Consider the following 16,727-nt stretch of genomic DNA (forward strand, 5'->3'; position numbering starts at 1 on the left):
AATAGAATTGAGGAATTAGAGGCTAAAGTGGAAATAATTTTTGGTATGGTTCTTGAGTTGATTCAATTGAAGGTCACCTCCAAGAGTTTATGCAGTATACTTGAAAGAGTGGTATCTAAACTTCAAACTAAGCCACATTGTTAGGGACCTTAGCCCCTCTTTAGAAACACTTGAAGAATTCTTTTATGCTTACCAAACCTCTCCACCTGCTGTGAAGAATTTGCTATGTGAATTATAATTCCATAACTATGTTGTACCCTCAGATGAAGAGTGGAACCCTTTATTGTAGATTGGGGATATCCATATCAAAGCTTTAATGTCATGGATCTAAAATGAGATTATCATGGGGGCACAAGTCAAGGAATATGAAAAATTAGAGTTTGACTGTCCATTACCATTAAGGAGGGAATCAGAAGCACCAAGAGTTCTTTATTATGATTGGCAGAAGTTACTAGTAACAGATGATGTTAGAAAATTAGTTCTTCCAATGAGAGAAGAAGTCTATCAAGCATATGAGCATTTGATTCAGACTGACTGGACAACTGCAATAGAAGGGTTAACTCAACGTTGGAATAATCTACCGGAATAGTTAAAATAGGGAGAACCTTATTCACTACAAAATTTTCATGCAGCCATGCAAAGAGCCTCCAGATACATATAGTTAGGCAAGGAGAAAGCTAACAACTGGCTACCATTGATCTTTCAACCGCCAATCCTTATGTGGCCGCTTTTGGCATGTTAGCCTACAGAGAAGAATTATAATGCAGTCACAGAAGAAACAACAAGATGGTCTAGGGTGGAAAAAATGAAAGGATTTTATTGGAGCTTGGTTTCAGGGGGGACAGGTCAGGGCACCATTGGTTATTTGAGAGTTACTGCAAGAGTCAAAAATTTCCCTTTTGTTGTAGGATCAGCAAACTCTTAAAGTTGGGGTGCATGATAAGTTGAGACTTTGTAATGTTTTTATCATCAAAACTCTTAGGTTTTTGACATCTTTTGGTTTGCATAATAGTAGTGAAGTATTGTAAATTGACTATATGTACTCCATGTGTTAAACTTGAACTTATGAAATCATGTTTGAACTTTGTTGGTCTATTCTTACAGCCATGCCATTTATTCCTGTAGCTAAGTGATTTGTTCCTGTTGCTATGTGGATTATTTAGGGTAATATCATATGTGAATTAATGAATTTGTTAATTAAATAAAATACGTATGCATGTCCTTGTATGTTGTTTTTGTTGTAGTGTAGATAATAATTGATGCCATGGTGGATATTATCCTTCCGTGCTTGAAGAAGGAAGAATTATGTAAGAAATAACTAGAGATCAAACTGAAGAGGACCTAAGTGAGTGAAAGGTACGGCATGAGCAGAGTAGCCAAGAAGCACTATGAAAGTTTAACTTTAGTGGGCATTGAATTCACAAAATATCGCTATGGCATGCAAAGACTATGGTTCGGTCTAGATCCACGTTTCCTACAGCCAAGCTCTAGTTATTTTCTTCATTAGTCAATCATCTGCCTCTTCTTCTGGGCATGATTTGAGTTGTCCATTGTAGTTGATATTTGATTTTTAATAAGCTCTTCCTTTTTCCTTAGAGGTTAGACAGAATAGAAAGGAATAGAGCAGAGAATTTTGATAAGCATTCTTGAGTTTTCTTTTCAAACATGTAATCATTTTCAAGAAGCAATGGATAAAAGATATGTTGTTCTGATTCGCTAAAAGTATTTTTCTGGAAGCTTGATATCACTCATCCAAGGGGGCCCACTTGGTGAGTGATCCTATGTTTATGCTCATTGAAATTAGTTCTTTATTTACAGTAGAAGTTCGTGCCTTGAGTGTTCCTGTAGCCACTAAAAATAGATCCACTGACTGTTCCTGCAGCCAAGCCAGAACATAGTGATTTCTGTTATTTATATCATATCATTCCAGCATTTTTTTTATAAGTTTTCTTGTAGCCTTCTATAATTTCCATTCTCGCCTTTCCTTTTTGCATAATGTTAGTTACTACAGCAATGCAAAATAGCCATTGAAGGAGCTTAGTGCATATATAGTGCAGACCCATTTCAAGTTTTACGTCCCTGGATTGATAACTAAATGAACACTAGCCATGAAAATAGTAACTTTACCAGATGAATGTCCAAACTTCGGGTTGAGATTTCAATTAGAGTTATTATTATTATAGTTGGACTAGACAAGCTTCATGCATTGTGGGATTTTATTTAGCACCTTTTTGAACCTTTTATTGAATTCAACTATTGATTCATTATGTCCTTTTTGTATTGTCATAATCTCATGTAAGGTAAACTTAGGGTTATTTTGATCTCCATATTGCTCTAAAAGGAGTCTCTTGAATTCTGCTAGATTGTTGATTGAGGCATCTGGTAACATTGTAAACCAATCTCTTGTATCCTCAGTTAGTGACTACATAAACAATCTCATTTTAACATCCCTGGGTGGAAATTTAAAATCCTCTATTTAAATGTTAAAAGCATTACAATGTCCTTCCCCTGTTATAGCACCATTCCCTATGAAATTTGGGATAGTAGCTCTCAAATCATTTGAGATAGGGTGTGGGTACCCTATAAGTCCTAAGAAATCGAATTTCTTGTATTGGTCAACATTTATAAATCCTCCTAAAGCATTGTATCCTATGTTTGTTTGATATTGAGCTCCATAATATTGTCCTTGATTCATATTGTTATAGGGATGATTGAAAGGGAGTGCTTGATTATACTGTGGTTGAAAATGGGGATGTTGAGAAAATTGATTATATGGATTATATTGTTGTTCAGGCCGGGGGTACTTATACAGATTATATTGAGGAGTGTTTTGATTATGAGTCAAATTATCTAGCCTATGATTTTGGTCATGTCTTCGGTATAAAGGGGTTTATGTGCCCTAAAGTTATATCCACTATCGTGTGTCCCTAGTACAGAATATCCTCCTTGTGGGGGCCTATGGAATTTACTTTCTCGTACACCCTCTCTATTATGTATTTTTAAATCATGGACCAAGTCATTCTCAGATCAAGTTTTATGCCTATCCTAACATAAGCATCCAGGGCTTCTTGTGTCATTCCCTGATTTCTCATTTCAAAAGATGTGTCCATAACCTATTTTATTAATCCTTCAAACCACCCCAGTAATTCATTCGGGTTTCTTGAACTTGTAGAATTTGTTCTCAAAAATTTTGAAGATGAGTTGGAGGGTCTAGAAGAGAAACCAAGAGGAGTATTAAATCTTCCCTGTGTATGAACTCTATGCTTCTCTTTTCATGCTCTATCTATAGTGGTTAAATCCATGACTTCACCTCCCCTTCCAGCTGAAAACAAATGTTTTTGTGCATTGAAAGATGGATTTTGAGTATATTCCATCTGTTGGAATTTGGCATAACTGATTTAGATGAGGTGATGTAGTTGAAGTTGGATGACTACACCGGTATAGGATAGAAGTCTATTTGTGATGAAGAGATTGAGATTCTATGAATAGATGACATGATTAGTTATTTGTGTTGTCAGTGATGGCAACTGATGTTAACTGATGTTCCTGATGTTTTTTTTCTGTCATCTAATTGATTTGGATTACTAGAAGGCAGGGTTTACTAGCAGAGAGCTAAAGTCTATGAAATAGGAATTTGACCGGTAAAGCAGACTGGTTTTGATTGGATCGATCGATCAGTGATGATTGGTGATTTGCAGTCTAGATGGTAAACTTGTATCATGGAAAGATGTATCTGAGTGGAACTGAAACTTGTGGAGATTACTGGAAGGTGTGTTTCAAATTTTTTGATGAAGTTTTGCTAAGGTTTCAGCAGGGTTTAAGACCATTGAAGAAACCATCAAACCGATAATGATTTATGTTATGACGGTGATCGACAATGAGTCTACATAAAGTTGGTAACATGGCACAACCCACATGAAATATTTAATTTTTGTTTTCGCATGATTCAAGGAAGATATTCTTGGGAATCAGCAAAATTCTTAGTAGAGTGTTTTGAGGATACAGATTGGATTTCTATGATGGGTTATCATCAACCAATGGTTGATATTCCATTGTAATTTATTATAATGATCTATATAATGATCTATGATGATCTCTTATGATTTGAATTGTAAATTCAAGATGTAATTAGGCTTTTGTGGATGACCTAGTTGAGATGGCTATTTAGGATGACATAGTTGATGTTTATGGTGTCAGCAGTCTTAGAGATTGTGTTAATCTGTCCAAGAGAAGTGTGAGATCTACCTAAGAGTTGGAGAGTGTTGTGTATAACTGGATCTAATCAAGCAAGCATAGAAGTGTAAGTAAACATATCATTTTCTTATTGTTGTTCCCTAATAGTTGTAACAGGTTAAATCCCTTAACCGGGTAGGTCCTAATATACCTTAAACATTTAAGTGCCCTAATAGGGTAGCTCTCAAAAGAGTGTTAAATCCTCACGAGGTTGATCCTAACAGACCATCAAGCTCCTAACTGGGATACAAGGCAAATCCTTTAACCAGGTGACTCCTAACAAGGTCTTCTCCTAATTGGGCGTATTGTAAGCTCCTAACAGGGCGTACTTCAAAAGAGCACAAAAATTTGTGGGTGCCAATTCCCACTGTGGTTTTTCCCTATTTGGTTTTCCATGTCAAAAACTTATGGTGTTCATGTGTGGAATTTTTTTCATGTGATGTTCTTGTTTATATTTCATTTCATGCATTATTTCTGAGATACCGATTATGATGTTTTATCTAAAATTGATCAAAGGTTTCCGGTACTGATAAGGAGGTGTGGGTAAGTGCAAGGTAATGAGTCACAAATTCACGAAAGTCCACGCGTTGGAAAACATGCTCTTAGAAATGGGGGCCTGTATTTGCTTCAAGCTCCCGAGCTGAAAGGTAATGGGGGCCCGAGGTGAAAATAAAGGGGCTCCCATATTTTTCTAAAATGGGGGCCCGCTTTCAAACAAAATGGGCGCCCATTTTTTATAAACGGGCCCCCATTTCTAAATCGTATTTTACCCTTTTTTTCGAGCAGATTTTGTTATTTTCACACTACAACTGAAGTGAGAAAAGGAGATAAAAAATGGGCTGCCATACCGTGGACTCCATTTCAAGCCTCCACCACTATCCCAGGTACACATTCAATCATCCATTTTCACATTTTATAATTTTCTTGTATATTTTTCCTATTTTTTGAGTATTATTTAAAAAAATTTGGTATTATTTTAGTTTTTTTAAAAAGTAGCCTATAAGTACATTTGTTTTTACATTTGTAAATTCATAATTTTGATCGGAAATATTCTTCAAGAATTAACCCTAAGCCCTAATCAACAAATTTACAAATCAAAACCAAATCTAGATAGTTAGCAAAACAAAATATCAAATTTACAAGATGTACAAGATATCTCATAAACATCAAAACCAAAACCAAATCAAAACAAAACCAAAACTAAATGGAAATCAAAACAAAAACCAAAACCAAATCGAAATAAAATTGAAACTAAATGGAAATCAAAATGAAAACGAGAACCAAATCGAAACAAAACCGAAACTAAATGGAAATCAAAACCAAAACCAAAACCAAATCGAAACTAAATGCGTGTATCAAAACCAAAACCAAAATGAAATATTCATTAAGAATTAGCTATTGACATAGTCAAATTATTATAGATTTGATAACTATTTTCCTATTATTCCATGACATGACATAATAGGACCAATTATGGACCTATTATGGCATGTCATGGCATAATAGGAATATAGTAGGTCCTAGTATGCCATGTCATGGCATAATAGGACACATTATGCCATGATGGAAAATTATGTTCCTATTATGCCATGTCATAGTATGATAGGACCAACTATGGACCTATTATGCCATGTCATGGCATAATAGGACACAGTATATCATGATGGCATAATATGTCCTATTATGCCATGACATTGCATAATAGGTCCATAGTTGGCCATGTCATAGAATGAAATGTCATAATAGGACCTATTATGCCATGAAATGGCACAATAGGACCGTTAAATGTTTCTAGGAATTAATTTTTTAGGTATTGGACCTTTCAACCAATAAATAAAAAAAATTTAACCACTTCTAGCAAGCCACCATTCTAATTCTTTAAATTATACATATGTACCAAAATTGTTCTTAATGCTCATTAGGAAATACAAAAGTTACCACTATTAGTTATTGGTACCTTTCTAGTACCTTGGATCATTTTTAGGTGACCATGTGGACTTTTGGGCTATTCTAGTGGGTTATGGGAAGTCAAAAAAATAGGCGAGATGTTTTGAATTTTATGGATTAGATAAAATACATAATTAAAACCACAATTTGAGCTACTAGACATTGGTGTTTAACTAAAAATTCATTTTAGAAGAGGGAAATCCAAATGTATAACCTTAAAAGTAATTAACATTACTCTTCAAATTTTAGATATCAAAGTTAGGCTTAGGTTTATGCCATGTCATGGCATAAAGGTCCTATTATGGTCCTATTATGCCATGTCATGGTATAAAAGGACCAATTATGGACACATTATGCCATATCATAGCATAATAGGACATATTATGTCATGATGGCATAATATGTCCTATTATGCCATGAAATTAGATAATTGGTCCATAGTTGATCCTATTATATCATGATGGCATAATAATTCTTATTATGCCATGACATTGCATAATAGTCCACCTATTATGCCATCATGGTATAATAGGTCCATAATTGGACCTATTAAGCCATGACATGACATGATTTTCTCGAATTGCCAACTTCATCATCTAATTCATCTCCAACACTAAAGTACTAATTCAACATGTTTACTTAGTATGATAGGACCAATTATGGACCTATTATGCCATGTCATGGCATAATAGGACATATTATATTATTTCATGGGATAATAGGACCTATTATGCCATGATGACATAATAAGTCCTATTATGCCATGACATTGCATAATAGTCCACCTATTATGCCATCTCATGGCATAATAAGTCCATAATAGGACCTATTAAGCCATGACATGACATGATTTTCTTGAATTGACAACTTCATCATCTAATTCATCTCCAACACTGAAGTACTAATTCGACATGTTTACTTAGTATGATAGGACCAAAATGGACGTATTATGCCATGTCATGGCATAATAGGACCTATTATATCATGTCATGGCATAATAGGACCTATTATATCATGTCATGGCATAATAGAACCTATTATGCCATGACGGAATAATAAGTCCTATTATGCCATGACATTGCATAATAGTCCACCTATTATGCCATCATGGCATAATAGGTCCATAATAGGACCTATTAGGCCACAACGTGACATGATTTTCTTGAATTGTCAACTTCATCATCTAATTCATCTCCAACACTGAAGTACTAATTCAACATGTTTACTTAGTAAATGATCACTTAGAGAGGTTACCATCTAATATATTAGTACTATTCCAACACAAAGTACTAATGTAACATGTTTACCAGAACTGTGACTTAATTATTTATTATATAAATTACTTTATATCTCTTGATCATAGTTTACCTTTTTTACAAGTTCATGTATGGAATATTTTATATTAGTTTTAATAGTTAATGCATTTTACAAGAAATGAATGCATTAAATTGAATATATAATAGATTTATGAAGTTTCAATGAAAGATTTTATTAAGTTTTGTGCGCATATTTAATATTTGAAGATTCAATAGTATGTACATGTATATTTTTTTAAGTTCAATATTATATTATATTCTATGTGTATCTCATTCAATAACATAGAAATGTTACTATTTAACATTGCATAATAGTCCACCTATTATGCCATCATGGCATAATTGGTCCATAATATGACCTATTAAGCCATGCCATGACATGATTTTCTCAAATTGCCAACTTCATTATCTAATTCATCTCCAAAACTGAAGTACTAATTCGACGTGTTTACTTAGTAAATGACCACTTAGAGAGGTTACCATTTAATATATTAGTACTATTCCAACACAAAGTACTAATGTAACATGTTTTTAATAGAACTGTAACTTAATTATTTATTATATAAATTACTTTATATATCTTGATCTTACTTTACTTTTTTTACAAGTTCATGTATGGAATATTTTATATTGATTTTAATAGTTGATGCATTTTACAAGAAATGAATGCATTAAATTGAATATATAATAGATTTATGAAGTTTCAATTAAATATTTTATTAAGTTTTGTGTGCAAATCTTATATTTAAAGATTGAATAGTATGTACACGTATATTTTTTAAAGTTCAATATTATATTATGTTTCATGTGTATCTCTTTCAATAACATAGAAATGTTACTATTTATAAATGTTTTTTTAAAAACTAAAATAGATTCTTCTTTGACATAGAGTTGTATATAATTTATGTACATATCTTTATATATGCAGGATCTCTTTTTTATCATGGATGTCTTTGACATAGATGAATTGTTAGGAGAAAATCCCCCATCGCAACCCCTCCTCCTCCACCTCCTAGATTGGATGAAATTCGTTTAAGAGAATGAATTAATGAAAACATACAAGTGATTGAACAAAATATTACTACTATCCAAAACAATCCAATCGTGCCCCCGCACCCCCCCCCACATCTTCTAGAGTTTGCAAAATCAATGCAAAATGTTGTCGAGTCAGTTAGGTCTATTGATTCTCAATTAGATGAATTTCATTGACAACGACAAGAGTTGCGTGATTTTTATGCTGATGGTTTAACTTATAGGCAAATCACTGATCTTAAAATAACCAAAGCTCATTTATGTCCATATTTTACTAACCCAAAAACAAGAGAACCAATACAACCTAGCCAAAGAAGAATTTCAATTAGGTGGTGTAATCATCCAGAAATGGCTAGACACTTTTGGGATAGATGGTGGATGGTTTTTGATTATCCACAACATCATAATTATGAGGTCCCTTTATATTTTTGAAGAGATTATACTATGAGTTTATAATGCACCAAAAACCAAATTATTTTGATATTAAGTCATTCCAGGGTGTTGGTCATGAATGCCACAACATAGATTAGGGGCACGCAGTAATAATCCCCTACCAGATCCACCCATAGTTCCACTTGTTCTTCCATCAATTCCTGCAGATGTACAGAATACATCATTCATTTCAACATTAGATGCTTTGACTTCCCTCATAGGTAACCTTAGTGAGCAAGCTGCACACATGGCATCTACTCCTCGATCGATGCCACATATGTGTATGAGCTGTCATCAGGTGTGTGTAGGTCCTATTGCTAATGCAGGATCCACTTCAGTTGTTGTTGAGCATGATGCAGTAGATGATACTATGATGGAATCATATATGGATTTTCTTTTCTCTAATGATCATCTTGAGCAGGTATAGATATATATACATGTACATGTCAATCTAATACTTCATTAAATATAGGTATAAATTATGTGCATGCCTTTTTTTCGATACAATCTAATAATTCATCAAATAAATTTGGTTTATGTAGATAAGGACTACACCAAATGCTTGAGTCAATATTGCATCTACTCCTACACAGCTTGGCACACCTTTTGGGGTATAATATCAATTTCTATCTAGACATTGTACAATCTTTTTAAGTTAATATGTTATCATCGTATACTATATAAATTGTCATGTTGATACATTGAATGCTTCTTTCTCTAGGCTTCAAGTCATGAGGGACCCTCTACATCACATCGAGAAGAGGGTGTGACCACTATGACACCATCTATTATATGTATCTTAGAATTCATGAATTAAATATGAACTCTTACAACATTGTAACTTAACTTGAAATTATGTAATACACATATATATGTTCAATAAATATGATTTAATTAAATGCATGTTTGTAGGTGGACACTATTATCAGGATAGGTTATCCTCATCATTTTTATCAGAGCCAATTTGAACGCACATCGACATCCTTTGAGGTCTTAATATGTAATACTTAATTTGACCTTATTTTGACACTTAATTTAAGATTTAATTGGACACTTTGAATTTGACCTTGTACAAGACTTAGCTAGCACTACATTTGGCATTGATACTACACAAGATACTGCTAGAGGATATGAGAAACCTTATGTATGATATTTTATTATATGATTATTTAATCAAATTATAAATGTTCATTTTTATTTAATAAAAAAATAAACGCGTGTATGTTCTCATGTTCATTATATCATGTTTCTTATCTTGTATATAGGATGGCACAACTATCAAGAATATAGTTCATGCAGAGCAAGTTACAGGAGTTGATGTGCACACACATACGGTAAGTTTGTAACTTAATTTATGAATTCCAATTGTATTTTATAAATGATTATCTTTTAATAGTTAATCCAGTATTTTAATATTATTTTCCTTGTACAACATGAGATCGGTGGATTTGGTCAATGTCTCAGGGAGAAGAGACCACGAGATGTTATTGATGATAGCACTTAGATTTTATTGATTATTTGGCTCTGATATGATGTACATGTACTATTTTATATGATATGTACTTTTTTATGGACTTTCCACATTTGTTTACACGTGTACTTATTTTTTAGCATTGTATATATTATCTTGGACGTGTACATATTTTATATATATGGATAGTTGCATAATAGGATTAGATCATATATATTTTTTAGACTACATATATATATGCACATTAGAAATTATGTGGAGTTCATCATGTTACCATCCAGATATATATGGATTAGATATTATATGGATTATGTGGACTTAAAATTTTATTTCTGGAACTTGTGCTTAAATAATTTTATATGGATTATGTGGACTTGAAATTTTATTTATGGAATTTTATTTAAATAATTTGTGATTAGATAAAATAAAGTTGTACATCGTGAACTAACAATGATGATAAGACCAAAGTATCAAAACATATCTTATAATTATAACATATTTTAAACTAAATTAAAAAGTATTAATCACCATATAGATATGCAAAATATATAATCAAATATATAATTACCATTACAATAATAATGATGATTTAAGAGAAAAGTATCAAAACATAGGTTTCAATATATAATTACCATTTCAATAATAATGATGATAAGAGAAAAGTGTAAGGAAAAAAGTAGGTGGTATGGTGGGGTCCAACAAGTAGAACCAATGTGCTATGTATGAAATTAAATTTACCCCATACAATATATAATATATTTAATAGAACTTGATTAAAACATAATTATCTCATTCATAGATTTGACCAATAGTATCTCATTTATGTATATTACACAAAGTGTAATCAAGAAGACCTATCTAAAATATTTGGCTTCATCTCCTAAGGGACCCGCAAAAAAAAACATATCATATTAAATACACAATCATAATTCAACATTCAAGTGCAAGAATATTACTTTACTCATGTAAAGTTTCAAAATTTAACCTTGAACATATTTGTAAAAGCACAAATAATAGAATTCATTGATGCCATGTACATGTGGAATATACCTGAAATAAATAAAAAATAGTCTATTTAAATTATAATAATAAGGATACGTCTCTCAAAATATAACATAAAGTATAGACAAACAGTAGTAGTCATTGAGGCTAAGTCTACTCTGAGAGACCTCGAAAAAAAATATACATATGATTATTTTTTATAATGAGGATGCATTCAATTTAAAATACAACATAAAGCATACATCACGACTCTTCAAAGGGAGTTTCCTTAAGGGTACAAAACTAAATAACTTACTTGTAATTATTCAAAATGAAACATAAAGTATGCACAAATAATTTGGTTTTCATTGATGCCTTCTACTTGTGGTAGACCAGAAACAAAATTACTAGATTAGATTTTATAATTAGGATGCATGATTTAAAATGTTGTACAAAATATACATCACAAATTTTAAAAGGGAGGTGGATTAAGGGCTCAAATTATAACTTGTATATATTCATTTTGTTATACCATCTGCATCCTCTCTCTTTTGCAAAGCATCTATAATTGTCTCGTGCTCTTCCATAGAGAGAGTCCATAATTGTTTATTAGTAGGTCTGCCACGATAGCTATCCAATTTTATATTAGTTTCCACTACCAAATGCGAGTAATGTATAATCTTCTTCTCTAATTCATAATCTTCAAAAATGGGCAATCCATTCTTTCTTGTTAGAAATTTGCATAGCCAGGTGCCAACAACAACCACAGATCGTGTTGGATAGTCATAACTATCATCATCTACTCGAGGAGTGGTTAGCTTATGTTTTAGCTCTACACATTGAGCCAACCAATACTCTATCTCCTCTTCATTGTCTTCTGGTGCAACAATAACATGGACATGTCCAATGCACACAAAAATTTTATTTTAATCTTTAATGAGACATTAAAAAAAAATATACACTGTAAGATTTCATATATGCACTATTTAATAAATCAAAACAAATTTCAAAAATAATTTTACCTTGTTGTATAAGATCTGAAATGCGATCATAGTCATTTGATGCAAACATCTAATCCATATCTTCATCAGTTTTTTCATGCGGATCATTTTCATCTATGGGGGTCAATGATCTTTGTTGTCATTCTTCAACCCATTCTTTATTCTCACAAAATTCCCAATCTCTAGAAACACAAAACTCACAAAAGCAAGCAAGCTTCCTTGTGAGTATAGTCCATGTGTTTGAATTAGAACTCTTAAACAAATGCCATTTATCTGATCCAATGATGGTATTACAATCATGCCTAATAGGAATACTATCATCCTCTACCAACCATAAGAAACGTCAAGTTGCAGAGCTCTCAATTGATCCTTTTGATAACTTTGAATTGCACCAATCTACAACTGCATGAGCATCTCTGAATTTCACTACATCCTCAAATTTCAATTATTCTCTAGAAAGATCTCTTTTTACACAGGCACCAGCTCCATAGTGTTCCCCCCTTACCATGTCTGGCTTCAAAAAAACTCCATAAATGTTGGACATTGGTTTTCTTGTGAACTCTACATAGCCAATAAAACAATCTTGCATTTTTTAATTTTCCAGTGCAGTTATCTGACCATATCATATGTTGTTTCATGTCAATTTCTCTTTCCTTAAGATTATCATGAAATACCTTGGAGCAATGCTGAACAAACTCTGATGAGTGTAATCGATTATCACTAACATAGAAATGATACTCCCTCAAAAAATTTCTCTTATCTTTTGTACTGTCATGATCATGTATATATAACGTGCACAAATATGGCCACTTGCACTGAGTTGTAGTATTGTGATTGAGTTTCCTCTTGTGGTTTTAGAGTATAATTTTCTGCAAAATACACAATTGATACTATTGTTCCAATTGGAAATGTGTTCTTTCATATGTGAAACTATCCATCAAGCCATCGAGAATGTTGGGAATGTTTCACATATTTTCGAACAATATGACTTTTAAACTCACTGATAAATGCATTCACGCTATTTTGTTCTGTAAGAAATTCTAAACTTTTCCCCATCTTTCCATCCTTTAGAGGGTATTCTATATTTTTAAATCTCCTAACATCAACCATTTTTTGTCCAAACTCAGATGAAACATGTCCATGAAAACATTCACCTATCAAAGAATAGTTCCCACATAAATTGCAAAGGCCATAAATGCATGAAATGGCAAGAAATAATTGCTCATTAGGTGGTTTACAAAATAAACTTGCAATAAAATCTTTTATAGTTTCAGGTGGAACATAAACACCACAATCCTACATAAGATCATTACCATGCAACATACAACGTATATATCGAAAAACATCATAATAGTAATGAAACTGAACATGAGTTTTACAACAACAAGATATTATTTGTTTATTGATTTTAACATACTAGGGTTTGCATTTTTCAAATGATCTTTGACTAATTCATAAATTCATTAACACAGATTCATCACTAATTTTTTTTAAAGATTTCAGTTTGAGTCATGTCAAGAAGATGTTTTGGATGAGGATCACGAATTTTTGATCCCACCCTTAACTTTAAAACATCTCTAGCATTTGATGAAACTCTAGTGTTATCATGCCAAAATTTTCTAATTAATTGTTTAGTTTCATCATTTAATTTCATGTTCGACCTTTGAAGTCTACCACTAAAACTCCAACAATGGTTTAGTGGATCAATTTCAATTGTGTCTCTTCTTTTGGCCGCTCTTGACAAGGTTCTACGATGTAAATTTAAATAGCCACTTATATCACTTAACATTCTTTTACTAACAATTGTTTTGTCAACTATATATTAGTTGTTATAACTCTACGTGCCACATTCGTATCTTTAGATTGACTTGTTTTTCTGATAGAATCGATAGCACTAGCAACAGTAGATACAACTTGCTTATATGATTCATCTTTTCTTTTTGGTTTTGCATAAATACCTATTTTTTTCATGAATTTACACATTTTAAACATTTTTATTAATTGTAGCATTAATTGACATTGGAATCCTAACTTTTTATTATAGAAAAATTGTTTATATAATCTGTTCGCATGTGTTATGATTTGTCTCCAAGAAACTAACCCATTAAGATTATCCAGCACAATTCTATATATTAATAATAAACAAATTACATTAATTTTCTTTCAGAGAGGGTGGTGTAATATTTTCAATTTTTATTTCTTTTTGTATTGGTGTATTAAATTCATAGCCAACTTCATTTAAATCAGCAATTTGATTGGCATCATAGTCTTGGGGATTTAAAAACATACCAGGATTCAAATCCACAAGAACATTTGCATCAACAGTCATACCCATGTTTGGTTGTACATTTCTTGCGTCCATCATGATCTCTTCAATGGTCTCATCTACAACGAGCACTGAACTAGATGCTTCAGTGTTATTCAATTGTCATTGTTGTGATCTTCGATCTTTTTGGTGTTTTGCCTCCTTCTCTCTTTGTGCTTGAATTTTGTCCGTTGTCATTGTCTTACTTTGTTTCTTTTGATGTTGCTTAGAACCCATCTTTACAAACTCCTCTTCAAAAAATAATATCTTTTTATCGAGTTCTTCTGAAATTTATGAAAAAAAGATTAAAAACTACTGCCAAATGTTGTAAAAAAGGTTTGTCAGTACGGATTCCAATGATAGTGTGGTAAATTGATGAAATCTGTCCTTTTTTTGACAGTAATAGTTATTTAGGAATGGGCCCCCATTTTAAAAATGGGGGCCTGTTACTAAATCCAACGATTAAAAAAAGGAACAACCCATTCTATGGAAGTTGATTCCACAACCCGTCACTTGCCTCGGGATTAGGTCCGGGATAGGCCTAGGATGGCCACACCTAAGACATGGACATGCAAATTCAAATCTCCATGAACAAAAGCACAAATATGAACTTCTGAAATAGTTTACATGCCTGTAATTAGAGAATTTTTATACAAAATTAAAATCCATTTTAGATTATACTGTCTAGATTCTAAATATGTAAATTTATTTAAAAATTGATTATTTTAACTATTTTTCATTTAATCTATACTAAATCGGGTCCAGAAACTTGAAATATTAACTAATTTTGGTAATTTAATAACTTTTTTATTTTAATGAATTTTGGAAAAAAAATTATATGTCATCAATCTACATAAAATAAAATTCTATTTAAAAAAAAAAATAATAAATGTTAAGTTTACGTCAAATTATGTAGGCCGTACACGTCAAATTTTTAAAAAGATAATTACGGTCATTAAAAAATTAATTAAAAAAAATATTTAAAGAAAAAATACAGAAAAATGTGCTCATCAATCTTCAGTGTGTTACAAACCATTTCCCAAAATGGTTTGAGAAAATAAATCTAATTGTGTCAAAAAGTGTGGGTCGTACACATGCATGGTATGGTCTTGAAACAGGCATTTTTAAAACATAGTTTTTAGAACTTCATTCAAAAAGTTATTTTTCATTATGTGGGTATTAAAATAAATTACATATTTGGAAAGTGCTCAGAGAGCTATCTTTTATATTATTGACTTTTTCCAAGATTCAATCTCCAAGTGTTTCAAAATTTAAGCTCAAATGAGACAAAATCTGAAAATCGGGGAAAACGGTTCCACTTTTTGGCCAAAAAGTGGACTCAGCTTCTTGCACTGACCCTTGTTTAAGAATTTTTTTGATCAGATTGATTAGGTTAATGAGTTGTTAAATGATAAAGTTTATATGATTTCTTTGGTGGTGAAAGTATTGATAGTTGTGGTAAATGATTTGATTAATGTGTTAAGAAAATTTGATAAAGAGGATGCTAGATCTAATTAAAGAAGTTGAGACATTTTTTAAATGTTTTGAGATCCGAGATAAGTTTGTTTTTGAGTTAAAGTCCCAATTGGTCTTAATACTGATTGCCCCCCCCTCTTAGTATTAATTGGATCCTCATAGGATTAACAATTGGTATCAGAGCTTTGGTCCTCTATGTGTAGAAAGCCTAACTGCTTGAGGAAAAGATTCTAAGGAAGTCAAGATGATGAAGAAAGAGGGTCCTAAGTTCAACATGGATAACTACAAGATCTGGAAAGACAAAATGAAGATCTACATCAAAGGTCTTAGTGCAGAATATTGGAAGCGAGTTGAAACAACATATGTTGCTCCTACCACTACTCCCTTAACACCGGATGAACTTAGAGAATGACAAGATAACATGCAAGCTCTAGAATCTATTGTAAGTACTTTATCTGATTCAAAATATATCGATGTTCAAGGATTGGAAACAACAGGTGAGGTTTTGGAAATTTTAGAGACAATCTATGGAG

This window comes from Cryptomeria japonica, chromosome 3, assembly GCF_030272615.1.
Source record: "Cryptomeria japonica chromosome 3, Sugi_1.0, whole genome shotgun sequence".
In the NCBI taxonomy this organism is placed as follows: Eukaryota; Viridiplantae; Streptophyta; class Pinopsida; order Cupressales; family Cupressaceae; genus Cryptomeria; species Cryptomeria japonica.